This window comes from Schistocerca serialis, chromosome 3 (genome assembly GCF_023864345.2).
Source record: "Schistocerca serialis cubense isolate TAMUIC-IGC-003099 chromosome 3, iqSchSeri2.2, whole genome shotgun sequence".
NCBI classification, from domain to species: domain Eukaryota; kingdom Metazoa; phylum Arthropoda; class Insecta; order Orthoptera; family Acrididae; genus Schistocerca; species Schistocerca serialis.
This window is the reverse complement of record NC_064640.1, coordinates 1,009,055,198-1,009,081,043: the sequence shown is the minus strand read 5'-3', so window position 1 is coordinate 1,009,081,043 and position 25,846 is coordinate 1,009,055,198. Positions and strand designations below refer to the sequence as shown.

Here is a 25,846-nt window from a genome sequence, read left to right as displayed (position 1 = left end):
CCTTAGGAAGCGAATGAGGGCTAAAGTTAACACAGGTCACATTATGAAGCCAAGGTGGTGAAGGGTTCACACTCACCAGGAAAGTTGCAGGTAGTGTGAAGTTAATCCCCCGGAGCAAGAGCCGAAAGCAGACTCCAGGAGTTAACAGAGAAGAGGGACACGCCCCATACTGGCAATCAAAGGAATCACCAAAGAAGGAGACATAGGATGGGTGGCGACGCATGGTAGACAAACGGCATACATACCTGCTGAGGAGAAAGTCATGGCGGTAGGACAATGGTATTTCAGCAGCTTCAGCATGCAGACTCTCAAATGGGCTAGTGTAAAAGGCACCATGGCCAAACAGAGGCCACGATGGTGGATAGTATTGAGACAGCATAAGAGGGACGGACATGCACATGCATAAACAAAGTACCCGTAGTCTAGTTTTGAATAGACGAGGGACCGGTACAAATAGAGAAGGGTGGTTCGATTTGCACCCCAGGAAGTACCATTGAGGACACGCAGGACATTGAGGGACTGTGTACAGTGGGTTGCCAGGTAAGAGACATGGGAGTATCGACAGTTTCCTATCGAGCATGAGCCCCAGAAATTTCACAGTTTCAACCAATGGAAGAGCAACAGGCCAAAGGTGTGAAGATGGTGGGAGAAACCAATTGTGCCACCAGAAATTCATAGAAACAGTTTTGTCAGTGGAAAAATGAAAGCTATTGTCGATACTCCATGAGTAAAGATGATTGAGACATCGCTGAAGATGGCGCTCAATGAGACAGGTCCATGGAGAACTGTAATAGATGGCAAAATCGTCAACAAAAATGGAGCTGGAGATGCCTGGCAGAAGACAGGCAATTATAGGGTTAATGGCGATAGAACAGAGGACAACGCTCTGGACGGAACCCTGAGGCACACCATTTTCCTGGATGAATGTGTCCGGCAAGGCAGAACTCACACATACCTTGAAAACTTGGTCTGTTAAAAATTCCTCAAGGACACGGGGCAGGCGGCCACGTAAGCCACATGTGTACGGAGTATGGAGGATACCAGTCATCCAGCAGGTTTCATAGGCTTTCTCCAAATCAAAAAAACGTGGCCACAGTCTGGGATTTCCACAGAAAACCATTCGTGAAATGGGTGGACAAAGTGACAAGATGGTCAACTGCTGAACGGCGCTCGAAATCCACAATGTGCAGTGGTTAGTAAATGGCAAGGCTCGAGCCACCGTACCAGCAGGGCATGAATCACACATTCCATCACCTTGCGAACACAGCTGGTGAGAGAGATAGGATGGTAGCTAGAAGGAAGGTGTTTGTCCTTACCAGGCTTAGGTATGGGTACGATGGTGGCTTCACGCCAATGTCTGGGAAATGTGTCCTCTACCTAGATGCGGTTATAGGTATTAAGTAGGAAGTGCTTGCCTGCAAGAGACAGGTGCTGCAACATCTGAATATGAACAGTGTCTGGCCCTAAAGCGGAGGATCAGGACGAAATGAGAGCATGATCTAGCTCCCTCACAATAAAGACGGCATTGTAGCACCCACGATTCTGAGAAGAGAAAGGTAGTATCACCTGAGCCTCCTCTTCTTGTTTCTGATGGAGGAAGGCAGTGTGACAGTGGGAAGAGCTTGAAATTTCCACAAAATGGCGGCCCAAGGTGTTGGAGATAGCAAATAGGATCCACGATGACATCACCTGCTACTGTCTGGCTGGAAATAGGCGAATGGATCTTGGTCCCAGAGAGCCATTGGAGGTTGGCCCACACGATGGAGGAAGGTGTGGAACTGTTAAAAGAACTAGTGAATGAAAGCCAGCTAGCATTTTTGCTATCCCGAAGAATGTGATGACACTTTGCATGCATCTGTTTATAACGAATACAGTTAGCCACTGTAGGATGGCAGTCAAAAATGCAGAGGGCATGTCTCTGTGTGCAAATTACATCTTGGAATGCCTCAGTCCACCAAGACACTGGGACACGGTGTCGTAAAGAGGAAGTGCGAGGAATGGAACGTTCTGCAGCAGTAAGGATAACGTTTGTGAGATATTCCTCCTGGTCATCACAACTGGGGAAAACTTGTTCTTTGAAGGTCGCCAGGGAGGAGTAAAGCCACCTAACATCCTTAGTAAGCTACCACATGGGTGTGCACACAGTTGGGGTAGGAGTTAGCAAATGGATAGCACATGGGAAATGATTGCTCAAGTAGGTGTCAGAAAGAACGGACCTCTCAAGACAATGGGCAAGCAGGGCAGTACAGAAGGATAGGTCCAAATTAGAATGGGTGTGTGAGAAGTCGGAAGTGACTGTGGGTGCTCCAGTGTTAAGGCAGAAGACGCTGAGTTGATTAAGATGATCAGCCAAGAGGACACCTCTCTGATAGGTTCTGGGAGAACCCCAAACAGGATTATGCGCATTAAAGTCACCGAGTAGCATAAATTGGGGAGGTAGCTGCCCAATAAGCTGAAGGAAGTCTGCCCTAGTGACATTGAATGACGGAGGCACATAAATGATACAGAGGGAAAAAATCACGTGAAGAAGGAAAAGGCGAACTGCAACAGCTTGAAGATGGGTAGTCAGGAAGATAGGTTGACTACGAATGCCATCCCATATGAGCAACACAATGACCCCACAGATGGAATGCCGACCTCAGGGAGAAGGTCAAAATGAACCAGGAAGAAATGTGGAAGCTCAAAGTGGTTGTAAGGGCGCAATTTCGTTTCCTGAATGCAATGTATACGGGGACGCTGCCATGCTAAGAGCAGCCATATATCCTCTTTGTGGGACAGAAGGCAACAAACTTTCCATTGAAGGAGAGTCACGATGAGGAAAAAGTGAAGGGGGTGTCACCTCGGCAGCTGCCGAGTGACAGCCTGTGAAGACTCACTGCTACAGGGCACAAAAGCAGGAGGATCCTGCTCCGTGAGGTCATTAGAACCATTGGCTTGCTTCTGCTGTCAATCTGTGGAGATCAACGCAGAATAACAGTTGGTGGTGCGTACTGGCAACACTCGGGCTGGTCGGGCTAAGGTACAATGTGGCAACACCGTCAAAGAGGATCTTCGAGTCAGAGAAGGAGAAGAACATTTGCCTTTGTTGGACTTCTTTGAGCCTCTCTGTTTAGTACAGGACGACTCAGGTATTGTTTGGCTGGAGGGACTAGAAAGTCTTCATGGGAGTACCCCTTCTATCCTTTCTGGCCTACCAGTCGTGTAGCTGGTGGCTTCGTCCCTTGAGGCGAGAGTTTGATGACTTGTTGTACAACTGAATGGGGGTATGGCAATGCTACCTCGACACTGGGCGATTTCACAACCTCAGAGCCAAATCTGAGGTTGCATGTCTGCGTGGCCACGTCCTTCACGGAGCGAGAGGTAACATGAACTATAAGTGCCAGATGGGAGAATGCAGGGTTTGCGATTACCCAATAACTTGCGAATGACTGGGTAAGGCACTTTTTCCTTTACTCAGATCTCCTGGACAGCCCGCTCATCAAGATACGTGGGACAATCCGGAGAGGAGGCCATTGCAGTTGACACAGTGGTGAGAAGGAGGTGGACAATCACCCTCATGCGCATTCCTACCACAGGTTACACATTTGGCCGAGTATCGACACGCCATTCTAGTGTGGTTGAAACAATGACAATGGTAGCAGTGCATCAGGTTCGGAATGTATGGGCGAACTGTGATAACTTCATAGCCTGCTTTGAACTTGAATGGTAGCACCAGCCTATCAATGGTGAGAAAAAGAGTGCAGGTGGGCACCCAGGAGGAATCTACCTATTTCATCACCCGATGGACGGCAATGACACCCTGATCAGAGATGTAAGATTGGATTTCGGGTTCCGTCAGACCGTCAAGCAGCCTAGTTTAAATAACACCACGGGAAGAATTCAGAGTCCTATGGATCTCAACACGAACAGGATAGCCGTGAAGAAGCGAGGGGGTCATTCCATTGGAAATCATCAGATGGGGGTTGCATCATGGTTACAGATTTTAATAAAATTTGGTACAGTTAATACCTGCACTAAATTAAGTTGAAATAGGTATTGAAATGTGAAACCCCCAGAGGGCTGAGCTAGGCCCTCACAAAGCAACAGTTTTAGTCTTTTTTTTCTTTTTTCAAAGAAACATGCTACTATGTGTGATGTCCGAGCTCTTGTACTAAATCAGATACAGCCACAAGATTGTCTCATTTGAAAGGTAACACCTCTCCTTTGTAGGAGAAAGCAATAATGTGTTGCAACGGTTCATGGTTCCGAAATAATACGTAGACAAACAGCTACACAAGTTATCACATTTTTGCAAGTTTCCAATATTTTTTATCTCATGTGTGAGTGATAGTACTAAACAATGTTTGGTGATAAGGCTAAATTCATTAAACAAATTTGGTTGCATTACTTGCGTGCACACAATGACTTTTTGGATTTTGGAAATTCCGAAATTGTCAAAAATCACTATTTAGGACCTCCTCAAATGCAATGTGTGCAAGGTCACAGCGTGCTGCAAATTGCTTCATTATGTGGCTTGTATCTAAGTATAACTACCCCCAAAATATCTTTGTGCTACTCCCATTTATTGTAAGTCATTTAACAATGTGCTAATACACCACATGTTATACCAGGGATTCCATGAATGAAAGAGCCTATGAGTCGAAGTTAAAAATGTGGAAGCCACGACTGTGAATAGTTTCAATGAAATCCTAAGGCACTGAAATTCCATGTAGAGAATAGAAACATTATGCAACTTTTTTTCCTTTCGTTTATCACCATCATCTTAGACAAGTTACACTTGTGGGTGTTAGTGGTAAACAGTAGGTTGTCAAGCTGGCAATGATTTCACACCATTATTAACAAACAGTTCGTTGTTCCAATGATTGCCCACCATTATTGACAAACAGTTCATTATTAAGTTTGTCTTCAGTAGCATAGATAGAAAATCTGGAAACTAGAAGGCATTGCCAAATTCTTTTGCATTAATTTCTTTTTTACAATGAAAGCTCTCCCATCTATCACAAATACTGTGATGGATAAACACTGTGATGAATGGTACATACTACTTGTGATGGATGGGGCAATTTATAGGGGATAATTAAGTTAAAACCTATCCCCTAAAGCATCAAACCATGGCACTGCTACCTTTCAGGGATGTTTTATGAAGTATCCAAAGTGCATTACGTTAAATTCAACATTAAATTTTTAATTTTTCACTATTTTCTTAAATAGCCTTAACCCAGAACTATTAGTCAAAACTGCAGACAAAAATAATGGCGAACTACTGAAATTGCCCATTAATTTTGGCTATCAAATAATAAATGTTTGAATTCCAGCTACAGAAATCAAGGACTTAAATTAAACATTTTATTTTGATTTCCCTAACTCCAAACGTCCCATCGATCATTTGTGGAAAGCCTGATACATGTAACAATTTATTGCTTTTATGTACAGACAGCAACCTAACACACCACCTGTAATACAGTTCTGCCAGCCCAGGAATCCTAATTGGTCCACCACCACCATCCAATCACAGCTGTGCTGTCATTGTGCAGTATGAATGTTCAATAGATACAAGTGACAGTTTTCGGCCTGCTGAAGAATTTGTAGCTGCAGTGAATGAGACCTGTACTGCTCTCAGTGTGTCACCACTTAAGAAACGGCGTCTGAGTAGTAGTAGTAGTAGTAGTAGTAGTGAAAAAGTCTCACACTGCAAAACAAAGCACAAGAAAATCTGCTCTGCTGTTCATAAGCACTTGGAAAAGTGTCTCGAAGTTACAATACCTAATGATGAGGATCACATCTCTTCAACTTCCACTCAGACAGACTTCACTGATCTTATTGAATAGCTAAAAGAAATATGTAGCAAGGCTACATGTGAAATAAAAATCAAGATTATCAGTCTCCTTGCTTCGAACTGGGTAATTGCATATTGTGCTAGAGAATTTGGGGTGTCAGAATATGTGTTTTGGAAGGCCAGGGTACTGAAGGAAAAACAAGGAATCTTGCTTGACATGACGCATTGAGGATGTAAGTCTAAGTGACAATATACAACATGCTGTCTGAACATTTTATGAAGATGATTAGTACACTTGTTGGTGTCCAGGGACGAAAGACTTCGTATCTGTCTGATCGGAATGGGATGTTAAAGAACTCAAGCAGAAATGCCTTGTTTTAGTGAATTTGAAGGATCTGTATGCAGCCTTCAAAGAGAAGTTTCCCACTTACAAAATTGGTTTCTTGAAATTTGCCCAGTTGCATCCCAAATGGCGTGTACTCGTGGAACCCATGCTGTGTGTGTTTCTATTCATCACCAGAACATGCAGCTTATGTTAGACATCACCAAGCTTAGTTAGACAACTATAGACTTACTTGAGAAGATTATCTGCTCTACAGAATGCGAGGACCGTATGTTATATTTGTGTGATAGATACCCTGGAGTGAAATGTATTTCAGCTCTTCTTGCAGAATCAGAAGCACTTGTTTGGTTGAAGATGTCCAGTACATGCAGTGGATCACAACAGATTGGTGTGGCCGGCCAGAGTGGCCATGCAGTTCTAGGCGCTACAGTCTGGAGCCGAGAGACCGCGACGGTCGCAGGTTCGAATCCTGCCTCAGGCATGGATGTGAGTGATGTCCTTAGGTTAGTTAGGTTTAATTAGTTCTAAGTTCTAGGCGACTGATGACCTCAGACGTTAAGTCGCATAGTGCTCAGAGCCATTTGAACAAATTGGTGTACATTGGTATCAGTGGTGAAAACAGTCGATAATTTCATACACAATTTTTGCAACAAACTGGAATCGCTGAAAAGTCATAATTTTATAACAAAACAGCAATCACATTATCTATCTTCACTTGAAATAAACACTCGGCCCAACAGTGTGTATTGTGATTGCAAATTTTTCTGAGAATTACTCGTTTATTGTACAAGATGCTGCACAAGAATTTCACTGGCAGCAATCCCATGCCACAGTGCATCCTTTTGTAGTTTATCTACCGAATTCAGGGTCAGCACCATCAACTGTAAACACAATGTGCATAACAAGTGACTATCTCATTCGCTCAACAGCTACAGTACATTATTATCAGGAAACCATTATTCCCCATATAAAAGACGCAATGCCACACTAGGAAAAATTCACTACTTTTAAGATGGAGCATCATCTCAATATAAAAACTGGAAAAATTTAAAAAATCTGACACTGCATTCTGAGGACTTCGGAATTGATGCTGAGTGCCATTTCTTTGCCACTAACCGTGGGAAGAGTGCCTGTGATGGAGTTGGGGGGACAGTCAAAAGACTGGCTGCCAGGAGGAGTCTTCAAGAACTTCATCACCCAATCCTCACTGCACAAGTACTTTTCGAATTTGCATTACAAGAGATAAAGGGTATTCAGTTCTTCTACGCGTCCTCAGAAAACATTGAAAATAGCAGTGCAATGCTAGTAAATTAAAGATTTGATCAGTGCAGGACAATTCCAAACACAAGACAGTACCACCACTTTATAGCTGCTGGAAAGGATGTTGTTAAGATGTATCGAACCTCATGCTCCGAGAGATATGATATGGGTTATCTCACACACAAGGGAGAGTCACAACAGTTTCCAGTACAATACCAAGCAGTATCATTGCAGAATATCAGGCTGTCTTCTTACATAATTTGTGTCTGCAATTCTAAGTGGTACCTTGCCTTTGTTATGGACTGTACTGAAGAGAACCAAGATGTTTCGGTGAAGTATCTGCATCCACTTGGAACAGCTAAAGCTTACTTCTTAACCAATAAAGTCAACTGGGTGAAAATCAGGGACATTCTAAAACCAAATATTGTGTCAAACACCATAACAGGCAGACAGTATGCACTGGACAGGGCAAATGAAATTGAAATAATCCAGTTGTTTAAAGACTTTCAGCAGTCCAAGTGAGGAAAGGCACCGATCTTCAATGCATGTGCTTCTTATGTAACTTTTCATTTAGATAATGATTGATGTATTCAGAGTGTGAAAGATATTATTTCTACTAATTCAGGTTGAATATGTTACAGAATAATGGGTCTGTCATGTCAAATTCTGTGGCACTTACAATATTGTCCTTTACGACACATACACACTGTTAAAGAGTACAATAAAAAAGTTACGCATTGGAGTAAGACAAACATATTTTGTGGGTAATTAGACTTAGATACAAGCTACATAATGAAGCAATTTGCAGCACACAGTGACCTTGCACACATTGCATTTGGGGAGGTTCCAAATAGTGATTTTCGGCAAAGTAAGAATTTTCAAAATCCAAAAAGTCATTGTGTGCATGCAAGTAACACAACTAAATTTGTTTAATGAATTCAGCCTTATCACCAAACATTGTTTAGTACTATCACTCACACATGAGATAAAAAATATTGAAAACTTGCAAAAATGTGATAACTTGTGTAGCTGTTTGTCTATGTATTACTTCAGAACCATGGACCACTGCAATATATTATTGCTCTCTCCTACAAGGGAGAGGTGTTACCTTCCAAATGAGACCAACCTTTTGGCTGTATTTGATTTAGTACAGGAGCTAGGATGTCACACATGGTAGCATGTTTTTTGAAAAACATTACCATAATTGTAGCTTTGGGAGGGCCAAGCTCCGCTCCCCAGGGGTTTCACATTTCAATACCTGAGATATCAACTTAATTTAGTGCAGGTATTAACTGTACCAAATTTCATTGAACTCTATAAACATGATGCAACCCACTTTGGCTAAACTCTGATGAGTTTCAAGGGAATGACCCGAGGCGGCAAGCAGCTGTGCTTGAGAATCAGAAGTAGTCTCCAAAAGCAAAGTGCCATTCCATAAACGAGAGCACAATTTCACAGGACCGGCAATGGCGTCAACACCTTTCTCAATAATAAACACATTTACGATTGCGAAGGACTGACCACCTTCAGTACGTGAAATCACGAGGAACCGTGGTACTGCTGGAAGGGTCTTTGAATCATTAGCCACATTCCGTTTACGTTTTGTAGACGTTGATTGTGAAAATGATTGGCTCACTGCAAGAAATTCCCTGATGATTGCCAGCATCTCCGATGGCGCACTTCTTCCAACTGGAGGTCCCTTTTACAAGGGGGACACGCACCTAATGTTGTTGTTCACACCTCACCCACCTCACAGAGGGATTAATCAGCAATTTCAGAAGATAGTAGCTCAGGCAGTCACCCCTCCCTGGGCCTGGCCTGTAGCAGGGGGTCGGTGCAAACCCTACCTGTCGATACGAGGCTGGGAATTACGCGTTACCCAGTCACCTGTTATGTGTCAAGACACATGGGCCAGCCATCAGGAGCGCACAGGGAGGAAGAAGAAAAAGAGGAACCTCAAACGCTGAAGTGGACGAATGAGAGGAGAAGGGAAACAAAGAAAGGAAATGGGAACGAAAAACAGTGGTGGACTGTTCTTATGTCAGCCACAGACATTGCGTAACATTCCCAGTAACACCCCAGACATGTTCCCCAAGGGATGGGAAAAAGAATAACAAGAGGATAGACATGCAGCGCGGAAGGGAAAAGATGCTGCAAAGGCTGGGGCCCGTGATAGCCAAGCACAAACCCACCAAAGAGTAGTGAGACCTCTGTGGGGGTGCCTGCAGCAGTGGAATCTCCTCACTGACACAGTATGTGTGTTTGTGTTTTAGGGGCATCAGAAAAAAACTTAAGTGGCATTACATTCTGCAACGACATTAATGGTTTGTTGAAAGACCTGAACATCACATAAAATCCACACAGGTAGAGACTCTTTGTATATGGTTCAAAAACAAGCCTGGCGGCAGTACTGTTACACAATAGTAATGAAAAGTCATCCACCTCTATCACATGCGCGGCTTAGCTAGAGAGACAGTCACACAAGAAAAAAACACTACAGACAGAGGGAATGGTCTCCACGAACAACTCTGATGTTCACAGCAAAAAATATTGCCAACGAACATCTAGTGATTCTGAAAATAATTGTTCTCCCACCATTACACATTAAGTTCGGACTCATGACAATACTTGTTACGGCTATGCACAGGAATGAAGCAACATTTTAATATTCGTGCAAGAAGTTTCCATGACTCAGCACAGAGAAGATCATAAAAGGGATATTCATTGGTCCACAGATACACCAACTTTGAGTCCACTCTAACCCCTACCATCTGCATGCACGGCATTGTTTTTGTAACACAACAAGATTGTTCTTGGGAAATAGGACAGCCGAAAATTACAGGGGCCTTGTAATGAACTCATTCATGCTGATATGGTCGTTGGCTGCAACATGGCACTGAAGATGCATTTTCTTTCCTTGCGCCTTGAAGTGTTTCCAGAAAACTGCGGTACATTCATTGATGAGCACATCGAGCAGCTTCACCAGGAGATTTTTCTCACTGAACAGCAGTACATAGGACAGCGGACTTCTGCTATGTTGGCTGATGCTACAGAGAGAGGCTCCAGACACCACCCACAAGAGGAAGTTAAGGAAACAGTGCAGATATAATATGCAAGTTCAATTAATGTATATATGCTATTGATTATGGCAGTAATGTATGTGAAACAGAAAGTCCCAACTTCCTTGTAATCCTGAGCTACACTATGTGATCAAAAATATCCGAACACATGGCTCAAAATGACTTACAAGTTTGTGGTGCCCTCCATCGGTAATGTCGGAATTCAATATGGTGTTGCCCCACCTTTAGCCTTGATGACAACTTCCACTCTTGCAGGCATATGTTCAATCAGGTGCTGGAAGGTTTCTTGGGGGATGGCAGCCCATTCTTCATGGAGTGCTGCACTGAGGAGAGGTATTGATGTTGGTCGGTGAGGCCTGGCATGAAGTCGGCATTTCAAAACATCCCAAAGGTGTCCTATAAGATTCAGGTCAGGACTCTGTGCAGGCCAGTCCATAACACGGTTGTTATTGTCATGTAACCACTCTGCCACAGGCCGTGCATTATGAACAGGTGCTCAATCGTGTTGAAAGATGCAATCGCCATCTTCAACAGTGGGAAGCAAGAAGGTGCTTTAAACATCAATGTAGGCCTGTGCTGTGATAGTACCATGCAAAACAACAAGGGATGCAAGCCGCTTCCATGAGAAACACAACCACACCATAACACCACTGCCTCCAAATTTTACTGTTGGCACTAAAAATGCTGGCAGATGATGTTCACCAGGCATTCGCAATACCCACACTCTGCCATCAGATCGCCACATTGTGTACCATGATTCGTCACTCCACACAACATTTTTCCACTATTCAATCGTCCACTGTTTATGCTCCTTACAACAAGCAAGGTGTCATTTGGCATTTACCAGCGTGATGTGTGGCTTATGAGCAGCCGCTTGACCATGAAATCCAAGTTTTCTCATATCCTGCCTAACTGTCATAGTACTTGCAGTGAATCCTGATGCAGTTTGGAATTCCTGTGTGATGGTCTGAATAGATTTCTGCCTATTACACATTACGACCCTTTCCAACTGTCTGCAGTCTCTGACAATCAACAGACAAGGTTGGCCTGTATGCTTTTGTGCTGTACGTGTCCCTTCACATTTCCACTTCACTATCACATTGGAAACAGTGGACCTAGGAATGTTTAGGAGTGTGGAAATCTCATGTACAGACATACGACACAAGTGACATCCAATCACCCGACCACGTTTGAAGTCCGTGAGCTCCGCGGAGCGGCCCATTCTGCTCTCTCACAATGTCTAATGACTACTGAGGTTGCTGATATGGAGTACCTGGCAATAGGTGGCAGCACAATCCATCTAATATTAAAAACATGTTTCTGGGGGTGTCCGGATACTTTTGATCACATAGTGTAAGAGACAATTTTAATCGTGATATTCATGCCCAGCGCATTGGGATCTATAAAGACCATCTGCTTTGGTTTCTGCAAAAAATTCACTGTTGACCAGTGTAATTCCATAGAAAGTACTGAAACTTTCTGTATAGTCAACTGTCAGTTGGACTCCAGTTTTGTTGTCTCATGTGCCAGCTAGTGTGAGAAGAAATACAACAGTTTATAGCAGCTAGAATTGCCAGACCAAGTAAGAGACTGTATGTATTGAGGGAATAGAAAATTTTCAAGATGATGTTTATTGATCTTTTGACACCAATCGCCACCACTAGCCAGGAAGAATGTACCTGGCCAGCTGCGACTTATGTTGCAGCTGCAAAATGACAAACCAGCATCCAGTCAATGCAGATACAACCAACTCCTCCATCAAGTATAGCACCCTGCAAAAGAATGGACATTTGGAAGACAGAGGACAACATGGTGCTTAAACTGTGGATGCTCTGGACCTGTACACTAATGCAGAGAGAGAAGATGAGTGACACGACATCAACCATCACAACAGTCCTAGTCATGTCAGTCAACTGTAGACAATGATAGCTGACCTGTGGTATGAAGCCCCTCACTGTAACCTGGATGAGGTCACTCCATAACAAGACCATATTCCATGAAATGAAAGCGATTGTGCTGAAGGTTGCAAACTGGAGATCTGTCCAGCCGACAGGAACATGTATTGCAAGAATAACTATCAATGACTGAACACAGCCCTCTGAATTTGTTGCTTTAGCACAGGGCTTAACAACTAGCCGGTTTTGAGCGCGAGTACTCACATCTGCTCAGGCACGTGCTCGCGAGCAGGTGCAAGGTCCCGGAGTGGGGAGGGAGGGGAAATGCACGCGCACGTTTGAATAGGTCCGCAATGTACCTATTGAATTCGCGCCGACTGTGTAACGTTTAAAATACTACGATCAGCTCTAACAATCACTTCGCTGGTTAAGAATCATGTCAAGTCGCCGTTGTGTAACCCCAACCATGCTTTTGCAGTTCAACCCCCATTGGGAGGAATTGTATCTGTTTACAGAAAAAGTTGGTGTTGCAAAATGTTTAGTATGTCACTAAACGCTGAATTCTTTTAGGAAATTTAATTTGCAGCGACATTATATGTCATACCACGCGAAAGACTACGGAAGTGGAAAATGTGATGGACCAGATCGTGCACAGGAAGTTATTAAACTTAAAAGGAAGCTATTCGAAGAAGATCTGGACGACGAAGAAAAATCAACTGAGGCAGCTCTCAGAGTGAGTTACAAAATTACTTTCCTTTTAGCAAAATCCCTGCGGCCCTTCACTGATGGCGATTTAATAAAAGAATGTTTGGTAGCTGCAGCGGAACATTTGTGTCCATCTCAAGTTGAACAGTTTCGGATTGTGCCATTATCTAACACGACCATTATGCGTTGCATACAGGACATGGCAGACGACTTCCAGAGGAAGCTTGCAAATATCTGTAAAGATTTTATGGCGTATTCTCTAGCTCTGGACGAAAGTGTTGATATCACTGGAACAGCACAGCTTGCCATATTTATTAGAGGTGTTAATAGAGATCTTCAGGCGAGGGAGGAGCTCCTCGATGTAGTAGCCATGAAGAACACTACAACCGGAGGTGATATTTTATGTAGCGTTGAAGAAAGTGTTGAAAATATAGGATTGTCGTGGAATTCTTTAGTTTCAGTGTCTACAGACGGTGCACCAGCGATGACAGGGAAAAAATCAGGTTTAGTTGCGCTGTTCAAGGAGAAAATGCAAAAACTGACCGTGCCGAATTAAATAAGGGGCGTTCACTGTGTGATCCACCAGGAAAACTTATGGGCAAAGAGTATCACTCTAAAAATGTGATGATTGTTGTTGTTCGTACAACCAATTATATAAGGAAGCATGGGCAATTTAAAAGCTTTCTTGAGGATGTAGAAAACCAGTATGGTAGCCTGCCTTATTACAGCGAGGTCTGCTGGCTTCGTCGTGGCGAATTATTAAATCGATTTTTTTGCCTATTAGATGAGATAAATATGTTCATGGAAATAAATAACATGTGTGTTCCTGAATTGAAAGAGCCTTCATGGAAATGTGATCTCGCGTTCTTAGCAGATTTAACTAGCCATCTGAATGCTTTGAACATTTCACTACAAGGTAATGATCTGCTAATTACTCATTTCATGGATCGAATACAAGCTTTTAAAATGAAATTGACACTTTGGGTGAGTCAGCTGGAAACAGGAAATCTAGTTCATTTTCCAAAATTATCATGATGTTCACAAAGACTGTGAACGTTAATCACATAGTTTAGTTGCCCTTAAGGAATAATTTGATCAACGCTTTCAAGATCTGACAGCACTAGACAGTGATTTTGATCTGTTCTCCTCTCCATATTCAGCGAATATTGAAGAGATTTGTCCTGAGCTGCAACTAGAAATTATTGACCTGCAGTGTGACAGAGAATACAGAGACAAATTTCAGAACAAGAAAAACATTTTGGATTCTACAGACACTTCCATCAGGATAGATTTCCTCGTTTGCACAGACTGGCGGCTACAATAATATCAATGTTCGGTTCCACGCATGTTTGTGAGCAACTGTTCTCTGCAATGAAATGTAACAAGACGCGCCTGAGAAACGCATTGTCTGATCGAAATTTAAACTGCACGCTGTGCCTACGATGCACAAGAACAATTACTCCGAACATAGATGCAATTGTAAAGGGCAAAAAGTACAAGATAACCGAGAGCCCCACACTTCAATGACACCTTTTATTGTGTAACAGTTCACAAATTAATACGCATGTAGAGGCATACACTAAGCTAATAAAATTATGTGGCACGTGTACATTCTCCTTTATTTGTTTCATTTGTCGCAGTAATAATTCGTGATATCCCTGCAGGTGGCCGCGGATTTACATTGACTGGCGGCAGCTGTTGTGTGCCTCACATGACTCTCCCCACTCTCCGCTCTGGTCCGGTAGTGGGGGTAGCGTGCTCGCGCTGCTCCGTGTTCGCGCCTTGCTGCTCACAGCTTGCTCCGCGAGCACGTATGTTGTGAAGCCCTGCTTTAGCAGAATGCAGTCATAAAGTTATTCTCAGATGGCACTTCTTACAGGCATTACAAACAGTCACAGACTATGGAATATCAGAGCTGCAGATTTACAAAGCTATCCCAACATGTACACATAACAAAGATTGCTCTGGACGGTAGTATCGTGTTAAAGATGTGGTTATCTCGCCAACGTCAACAAGACTAGTTCCAGTCATCGAACTAGATGATCAGTTAAACTGTAAAGCTTTTGTAATAATAATAAAGCTTTTGTCAATTGTCGTGCTCTGTAACCACTATAGACCAAGTGGCCCATGGTAATACACTGTATCAGCACTGGGACCATCCACCAGTTCCAATGCTCGAGGCTACGGATGACATCTATGTGCTTGTGTCCAATCCATGACTTTGTGAGATCTCACAAGTGGCAAAGGATATGAGACAGCCCAAAGTAGCACTTTAGTAGCTTTTCTGATAGTCCCACTTTCTGCACAGGCATGAAAATCCATACCATGTTTCCCAGGCTGTATCTCACTGTTTGGTGTTATAGGACTCCTGATCCTTCTCCTGGGTGTCCGTTCATTAGCTGAAAAACACATAATTTGGGAGAAGTGGAGAAGATACTGCAGGATGACATCACTGAGCCTTCAGAGTGTCCTCAATCCCCTCCTGTGGTCCTCGTGACTAAGAAGGACAGTACATAGCATTTCTGTGTCAGTTATTGATACCTGACCAAAATCTCTCTCTTATGATATCTACCCGTAGCCTCACATCGATGACACCCACGACTGCTTTAAGTTTTCTCTCAACTATGAACATTCAGACATGCTACTGGTAAATTGAGGATGATCAATAAAAAACTGTCTGCATAACTCTTGATGGCCTCTTGAGTTCAGAGTTATGCCATTTGTATTGTGCAATGCACCAGCCACCTTCACACTTATGATGGACAACCTGCTTCAATACCTTAAATGGATGATGTGGTTTTGCTACCTGGATGACACTGTTGTTTTCTGAAGACATCTGAAAAACATCCAAGCCACCTGACAGCTGTGTTGAAGTGTTTTCCAACTGCATGCTTCAGCCTGAATCCAAGAAAGTGCCTTTTCGTTGCCCTACAAATAAATATCTTGGGGCACCTAGTTAATGGGAATGGAGTGCAACATGATCCATAGAAGATAAGAGCGGTCACAGATTTTCCAACTTCTCGGCACATTCGAGATGTGAGAACCTTTTTTGGAAGGTGCTCACACTATTAATGATTTATACAGGACTTTTGTACCAAGGCTCATCCCAATCTGTCCTTGTTGTTAGGAACCACTAACATCATTTCCAGTTCTATCATTGTATGATGGGAATGCCAAGCCAGAACTTCACACTGATGGTAACAGTTATGAGATAGAATACCGACTGACTTTCAAGGGATCCTTTGGCAGAACACAGCAGTGTGGATGAAATCTCCATTATTGTTGCATTTAATAATATTGCTGATGAATGAGGGAAGATTCAGTATTGTTGAAAATCATAGAAGTTTTGAAGGAGGAGAAACCAACCAATGGAGGACTCCCATTAATAAATGGAAGACTGTATAAGAGGAATTATGAGCCGTTGGGGCAGAAATGGTTGCTCATCATCCCAGTGCATCTAAGGCCAGCTATCCTGAAGTTTCTCTCTGACATTCCAACATCTGTACATTTGGGATTTGTAAATACTGTAGTTATAATCAGATGCAGATATCAGCAGCCAGGTCTCTATTGAACTGTTAGACACTATGTGAGCCACTGTAAGGAATGCCCATTACAAAAGCATGTACTGCAGTCACCTCTGGGGCCTCTAGTACCAAATCCACCTGCAGCAACTCAACTCCAATCAATTCCACTCTTGGGAAGGTTCCTAATGTTGCCAAATGGGAAAGAATCTGAACTAATTACCTCATTTGCTACGCTGTCACCAAAGCTGTGCCAATTGAAAAAGTTCTAGAAATTGTGTAATTTCTTGTAGAAGACATCTTTTAAAAGGAGAGAACACCCTGAGAGATGATCTCCAATTGCAGAAAAGTTTTCCAGTTGAGACTAGTATCAGAGGTAATTTCATGTTGCAATATCACCCACAATACTACAAATGCCCAACACACACAGACAAATGGCCTCAGAGAATGCTTCAACAAGATGATGGTAGACTTGCTTTCCATTTACACTGATGTCAAACAGAGCGATTGAGATACAATGTGAGATTCACATATAATACAGTTAAGCCAGACACTACATGCTTCATACTGTTCTTTCTGTTCCACAGTCATGAGGTCAAAATGACAATGGATGCACCGTTCCCCTTACAACCAGATGACATTCAGGATGCCTACATGAAACATCTCATCACTAGGACTGAAGAAGCAACACAGTTGACTTGCTTATGGACCCTGGTCACCCAGGAGAAGGATCAAGAGCCCTATAATACCAAACAGTGAGATACAGCCTGGGAAACATGGTACGGATTTTCATGCCTGTGCAGAAAGTGGGACTATCAGAAAAGCTACTAAAGTGCTACTTTGGGCTGTCTCATATCCTTTGCCACTTGTGAGATCTCACAAAGTCATGGATTGGACACAAGCACAGAGATGTCATCCGTAGCCTTGATATGAAGCCCTACAATATTCCACATGCACAGATTAATGATGAGGCTTCTCATTCACAGAAACTGAAGACCTGTTCACCAATCATGAAGCTTTGACATGAGTGGCTACCTTTGATGTTCATAATAGTGAAGAAGATGCAACAACACAACTGTAACATCAGACTCCTCCAGCGATGAAATACAGATGACAGTTGACAAACTCTAGATACAGGGTGCTTTAGTCGGCTCCAGTGAGAACTTCTGAAACAGCAGGTCATTGTATATCCAGGAGAGGCAGCAATGCCACAAGCAATACTGTATGCAATGTGGTGCATGGTTAGCATCACTGGTGGCATTTTGTGGCTCACCAGTTGAAACCCAACTGCCAGCTATTATTTGTTATTTATTATTTATCATGACTGGAAGGTTTTCGGAACTTCTTGTTTGTACAATCTGGAATTTTCAATGTTTGTATAAATTGCAGGACTCTCTATCCAGTTGAGTTCTGTTATGACTCTATATTGGTGTTCTTAATAAATGTATTTCCAATGTTAAGAGCTGTACTTCATGGATGGCCCAGTTTTTGGATTAGGAATTGATTGTGGTTACAATAAGACAATACTGATTTCAGTCCATCCACTGAAAACATATTAAATAAACTTCTAACTGCTCTCTGTGATTACTGTATCGTGGATATCAACACAGCTGGATCAGCCAACTATTAGAACTCATGGCAGAATAATGTGAAGCTCCATTATAGTATAGGTCAGCTGCATTAGTCACTTCAAGTGGAAGATGTGTTTTGTTCTGTGTCACAATTCTTGCTGTTTTAGTGAAATATACTGACACTACAGCATTCATCTTTGGCACTCTAGTGTAGGAGGTGCCAGAAAACCTTCTAAGTAAAAATTCCATATATTTTGCACATTTATTTACACACATAAGCTGATTAATGGTATTTCATATGTGTGCTAGTGAGGACACATGTATTTGTAAATTCACTTCACTTCAAAACTCTAAATCCTAACATTTTACATAAAGTTTAAATGAGCTCTTCATGTTGATTGCATCAAAACTTGAATGTATGCCATGACACATCACATATTTCTGAATGATAAGTACCACAAAAAATTAATTCCATTTTAAATTGCCAGCTGTATTCTACATTTGTGCTTTATACAGTTGTGGTGGCAGTACCGTCATCCAATCATTCCCCCTAATACCAGTTTACATCTACCTGAATAAAGGCATATTTTTATAAGATTTTGGAAGTTTAAACATGTCATGCATAACTTACTTTATAGTAAATCCATGTTTAAAAGCTGCAGTTGAGCAATCTACGAATTTTAGCAGCAATGTCTGGATCAAAAAGTTATTTCTCCCTCTATCACATCGCAGGTACTTTTGTAATTCATACAAAATTCCCACCTTCTTTCTGCTTGTTGACCAGTTTCTTCAAAGGAAGTGTTTGCAAGTGTGATTGTAATGTAGATATAGTTCTTACAAAGTTGACTTTTGCAGCATAATAATGAGTGCTTCACATATGATAACTGTCATACTGTGTTTCATTTAGTTTCCTCTTTCAACAGCAGTGTACCCTCTCTGCTTTTGTTCCACATTACCACTATTTAAGAGTTTGTTAGCGAACATAATAGTGACATAGCAAAAAATTGAGAGTCAAAGTTTGAAGTAATTCAGGGACTTGGTTCATTTTATCCCAGATTTTTCTCTCGTTACAGCAGATATCACTTTTCTGAGTGTTACTTCAGTTCTGAAAGGGAATTTATATTCTTGTAGCATAACAGGCTGAGATATTAAAAAAAAGAAAAAAAAACTTCAGTCACAATACAGGTCTCCTGTGAATACTGCTCTCAGGAACAGGATGGGAGACTTGCTTTCCATTTATACTGATGTCAAACAGTGCAATTGAGATACAATACTGTCTGTTGTGAGATTCACATATCACACAGTTAAGCCAGACACTATATGCTTCATACTGTTCTTTCTGTTCCACAGTCGTGAGGTCAAAATGACAATGGATACACCGTTCCCCTTACAACCAGATGACATTCAGGATGCCTACATGAAACATCTCATCACTAGGACTGAAGAAGCAACACGGTTGGCTTGCTTATGGACCCTGGACACCCAAGAGAAGGATCAAGAGCCCTATATTACCAAACAGTGAGATACAGCCTGGGAAACATGGTATGGATTTTCATGCCTGTGCATGACTTTCTGGAATATTCTTGCCTCAGCTTTTGACGTGATTAGTGCAGTTGAGACTACATGCATATAAAAGTGGTTTTAATGTTTTAACTTATATTTACTTCATTGAAGTTGGACGCAAAGTGACTGAAATCTAGGTATGCAATATACATCATTTGTGACTGACCACTTTACCCTTTACACTTGAAATGAATACAGTCCCTGTGCACAACCGTTTCCCTATGGAATCAAACCCGATAAAACTTGAGATCACCTTCCAGATGTTGCATCACCTTTACATCTCAAGATGATATGACGAAACTTCTTGCATTTAAAGCACCCAAGAGGATTTGGGATAAAGGACCTTACATTTCAGTCAAATGAAACCTATCTTAAAATGCTTAGGTAACGCAAGCATACTGAAAATTTATATAAAAATGTGACAGTTATCTCTAACACACCAGTACCAAGTGAGATGGTGGTGCAGCAGTTAGCATACTGGACTTGAAAACGCTGGGACGGTTTCTTCGAAAGGGTACACAACACAGCACTACAGAAACTTCATCAACAGGCCTACATAATCAGGTTATCAATTCTTTGTGTGTCTGTACTCCATGGCAGTACAGTAATTTTTTTTCAGGAAATGTTTTCAATGGGGAGACTGAGATCCATTTAATTCCCACAGATAACTAGGGAGCTATATAGTTCACCCAGTTTTCTGGGTAGGCCTTGCACAACTGAATTATCTAAGCTGAAAACAATTCCTGAAAAAAACAACAAAGTCAAACATTTTGAAGCCACTGCTGTTCAATTGCATGGGGAGCTGGGTAAAGTAATAATTATTACCAGTATACAGATCACCTATTGTGGATATAGACATATTCACTAATAAATTAGAGTCTCTGACAGACATGAAGTTTGACAAAAAAGGCACTATAACTGTCTGTGGGGACTTCAGTATAAACTTCATGAATGAATGTGCATCAACGGAGGACTTTCTGCTCTATGTGTTATTCTTGTGGACCTGTTTATAAGAGGAAACATGTTGAAGCTGTGGAATACATTAAGTCTTATTGATAATATATTTTCAATTATGGACACCACAGGAATATAAATTATTAATACTGATTTAATTTTGTAGGAAAAACTTCTGGTAGACTACAAACAATTTAGAAGTAAAGGAGACCACTCATTGAAAAGCAGAATCATTGAGTCAGGCACCTGCATGCTGGATGGACGCACAATGCCAATGCTGCATTTCAGCAGGTGGAAGAGTTTGGGACAGGGTTGTGTCAGGCAGGGTGAGTAGAGAGAGGTAGAGAGAGAGGTGTAGAGAGAGAGAGAGAGAGAGAGAGAGAGAGAGAGCGCTGTGTGTGTGTGTGTGGGCACACGTGCACATGCATGGGCATGAGACTGGCAGCCCAGTGGAAAGCAAGCAGTTTGCCAGCTAGGAATGCAGAGGGAGAGGTGGCAGGTGCACAGGCTAGGTATGTGATGCAGGGTTGTTAGAGAGATGGTGGGGAGCGGCACACACTGAGGGTGATGTGGGGACATGAATGGAGAGGAGCTGACAGCATAGAGAAAGGGGAAACTGCTGGGTGCAGGGTGTGGGGATGGTGGAATACCAGAGACTGAGGCCAGGATGAGTTCAGAAGCAAAGACTGTGTGGGAAGGATAACTACCATCCGCGTAGTTCGGTGAAGCTGCTGATGGAGAGAAGGATCCGAGTGGCCTGGGCTATGAAGCAGCCATTGACAATGAGCATGCTATGCTCAGCTGCATGTTGTGCCACCAGGTCATTAATTCTGTTCTTGGCAACAGTTTGGTGGTGGCCATTCAACCTGGTGGACACACGGTTGGTAGTCATACTAGCATAAAATGCTGTGCAATGTTTGCAGCAGGGTTGGGAAATGACATGGCTGCTTTCACAGTTAGCCCAGCCTCTGATGGGGTAGGGCAAGCATGTGACACGAACGGAGTAGGAAGTGCTGGATAGGTGGATTGGGCAGGTTTTAGACCATGGTCTTCCATAGGGGATGGACTAGGATGATGTGTATGTTGGGTGGCCTGGTCTCAATCTCCAGTCACCCACTGTCCCTATACCCTACACACTACTTTCCTCTGTCCCATCATCCCCTCTCAATTCATGTCACCTGCTCCCACTGGCTTTGACAACCATGCATCACATGCCTAGCCAATGCACCTACCACCCCTCCCCTCCATATTCATAGCCAGAAAATCAGTTGCCTTCCCCCCTCCCCAAGCCACTAGCCACCATACCAACCCCTCTCCCTGACTCCCGCATCTCTCTGCCTCTAACACCCCACCCAATGTAGCCCCCATCTCAACCTAGTCCACCTCCCAAAATGCAACATTCGCATTGTGCGTCCAGCTGGCACCATGTAGGAGCATAAATATGTTGTTGTTGTTGGTGTTGGTGTGTGTGTGTGTGTGTGTGTGTGTGTGTGTGTGTGTGTGTGTGTGTGTGTGTGTGCGCGTGTGTGTGTGTATGTTGGCTGGTTGATTTGGGGGGAGGGGTGGGTTGATTTGTGGGAGGAGACCCAACTGCAAGGTCGTCGGTCTCATCTGATTAGGAAAGGAAGTCGGCTGTGCCCTTTCAAAGGAACCCCTGATAGCTTTCACACTCTGGAACTAGCAACACTTACAATGCTTTCTCTTCAGTATTCAGGACTAAATTTTGAAATGCACTTCCCAAAGAAACTAACCAAAATATGCTATATGGGATCACTAAATCCAGTATTTCAATAATGTCAGGCATTGCAATTTCCTGTGTGACTAAAAAGGTTCAGTTCTCACATGAAAAGCTCCACAGACATTCAGTTTAACGAATATGTAAAGACGTAAGAGAAAATATACTGACAGGCAATTGCTAAAGCGAAACTGCTTAGAAATAACACCATAATATGGTTGTCAGCCAATAAAACCAAATCTATATGAAAAGCTGTAAAAAGCGAAACAGGGAAATGACATAAGGAACAAAAAAATCACACTCACAAATGTTGATAACATTAACATTAGCAACAAAGACCAGTCAAATTACATGAATCATTATTTCATAAAGGCTTCCCAAACACTAAGCTTGAATTTCACTAATCAGGATGAACTTAAGTACAGTACACCGGCATACAGTATGAAGTAGTAAAGGGGATCAAATGCAAAATGTCAGTAGGTGTAGATGAAGTACCAATCCCACTTCATGCTTAAAAGATTGCAAAGTCCTTGGCTCACATTGATAATTTATCATTCACTGTGGGAGTGCTCACATACAGATTAAAAATTTCAAAAGCTATATGTTTATTCAAGAGTGGTAATACACAAAGTTCAACATAATTGACCCACATCAATACTATCTGCATTGTCTACAGTACTTGAGAAATTAATGAAACAACAAATCACCAAGTACCTAACAATCACAAGCTATTGCATCATAATCAGCATGGCTTTTGAGCAGGTAGAGGTATAGTAACAGCAATAATCAATTACACAGATGAAATAACTAGGGACTTACAAAACAACAATGCTGTACAAGTTTATTTTGACCTTTCTAAAGCTTTTGATAAGCTTTCTGATAAGTTTATAGCAATGGGGACAAAGGGGATAGAAAGCAATTGGTTTCAATCTTGTAGAAAAATTTAACATTAACATTTATGTTTATTAAAGAAGGGAAGGGAAATTACAATTTAATAAACTGTTGCTAATGAGATCATTAAAAATGTTGTGCATCTACATGCTCGGTAAGATAAGGAAGGCAAAGGATATTGGCATGCATTTGAACTGATTTGAGGAAACCAAAGAAAAACTAAGACTAGGTAGCCGAATGGTGATTTGTGTGCTTACCACCTCTCTACCAAGCTCACTGTTGTTTACTTATGACAATGGATTGAAAAGTACACACAAAAACTACCTATGATATTTGATAAAGGCACTTGAACAAGTAACATACAAATACGAATTGCCTGCCAGATGCATGCAATACCTTTTTGGACAGGATCAATAACGAAACATCATGTGTGGTGCTATACAGTGTCACTACCGATGAATTAGGGCCTACATAGGTTCCTTAACATACAGGACAAAGTATACTATCAGTGTAATGAGAAACACATGAAGATTTTCTTACACTGACTACAAAAAGTTAGGTATTTCTGGCCACCCATTTACACAGAAACTAGGCCTAATACGTTTATTGTGTCATTTATAAGCCTCAGGTCGTATCATTTACAATGAGTTAACAAAACATGAATTTTTTCATTGTATTCTGCAGCACTGTCAATGATCAAACTACCTCTAAGTGTTGGTCTAGGACAGTTATCGCTCTTCACTTACAACCTTATGTAGATCTGAGAATGAGAGAAAGGTCATGTATATTTAAATTACGACACTTCAGTCATTAATAGTCCAGGCTTTTCGCCAATACTCAATCTCAAGGGTGTTTATCAAAAGTGAAGGTAATAACCTGCCGCAACTTATGTCACATTTTACTATACATTGCCCATCTGACAAAATACTGCCAACAAACGTTTGATACTGGAGCACGTACGAATTTCATAGTTTTACGATGTAATTTGGGTTTTTCCCCCTCTTAGTGTCTCTTTCTACTTAATTTGCTTACACATGTGTTGTCGGTCATTCTGATACCTTACAACTCACTAATTATCGCCTTTCGTTAAACCTACGCATTTTAATAAACACATGCTATCTGTTCAAGATCACATAATTTAGCACACTAACCTTGTGGTTGAAATATATGAGTTTCCTTCAGCAGTGACGGATTAAAATCATGGTTTTTGTCTCTGGATATGAATTTGCCACGATATAAACTTTGTTACCCATCTATGGGTTCATCACCAAACAAACTCCTTTTCTTGTGCCATATGTCAAAAATACTATAAACACACGCCAAACAAACGAACATCTGTGCCAAAGATTAACAATGATACGCTGATGACAACAAAGCTCAGAGGTTGAAACTGTGCGGATTTCACACCACGGCCGCCTCTATTGGGGGCCGTGCTCGTACTTATCTCCAGTTACAAGCTTAATGTATGCACTATCTAAAATGTGAAATTTTTACTGCTGGTTTGTGTGCAAAGACGTTTCTGCTGGAATCTAAAGTTTCTTCTTCACCAATACGTGTCTTTTAAGCTTAGTGGGCGCAGAAGGGCGATTCAAATTTTAATGTAAACTGTTCTCTTTTTCTGTAGGGCATCCGTTATCCCCCTATGTAAGTTAGATAAATACATTTATACTTTCTAGCATCAAACGAACTAAACCCCTCTTATAAAGAGGAAGGGTGGAGGGGGGGGGGGCGGAAGGACAACTAGCTAAACTGTTACTTACGAAATTTGTACTCCACATATAACGGTATGATGCATGGCAAAGGGTACTTAATATTATACCAAACATCGAGATCTTTTCCGTTCCGTTCGTGGGATTTTAAAAAGGCTCATCTACAGCCAACTATCCGTATGCGCAGATATTTGCGCATGCAGTAAATCAGAGCAAATTGTGTGTCCAGTCGACACAAGTTCAGATGCAAAAAACAAAAAGCCCGATCGAAACGGACTAGACAGTGGTTGGTTAAGCGAAGACAGTTTTCGCATACACTGAGGTGACGAAAGTCGTAGGATACCTCCTAATATAGCGTCAGACTTCCTTTTGCATCCTTTGAATAGTATCACTCGACTACTACAACTAGTTCGCTTGCTGCTACGCTTCTTAAGCCACAGGCTGTTACAGACAACTCTCCTATGCTTTGCGTCTGTTTGTCTGTGTAGTTTATTGTGCCTTCGACTCTTGTTCCGTGTGTGTGCGTGTTCATAGTCAGTTTATTCCGCCTTCGAGACTTCTTCTGTGTTTGTGCCTTTCATCGTCACTGTCGCCGTCTCCATCTCGCCGCTTTCTCGTCGCTGTTCCACTGTCGCTGCCGCTGACGCTGCCGCCACCGCCTTCGTTGCTGCCGTTGCCACCGACGCCGACTTTGTCACCCATCCATCAACTAGTAACGTCACCATGCTTTCTCGAACCACTACCATTGTTTACACCTGTCCCTCCCAGTCCCCTACGATCATCACTTGGAGCACATCCACCTTCCATCAAGCCTACCGCCTCTCCTAGTCCTCTCTTCTGCAG

General features: G+C 42.2%; 1 protein-coding gene across 2 annotated transcripts in view; it reads right to left on the bottom strand.

Annotated features, from left to right (window-relative positions):
* The window catches only part of LOC126471464 (rab-like protein 6), a 195,165-nt gene extending 170,537 nt beyond the window's left edge, over nt 1-24,628 (bottom strand). For both annotated transcript variants that reach the window (XM_050099656.1, XM_050099657.1), the window contains exon 1: nt 24,446-24,628. The gene's annotated coding sequence lies outside the window, so the exon portion shown is untranslated. The remainder of the gene's footprint in view (nt 1-24,445) is intronic.
* Between the last annotated feature and the right edge of the window lie 1,218 nt (nt 24,629-25,846).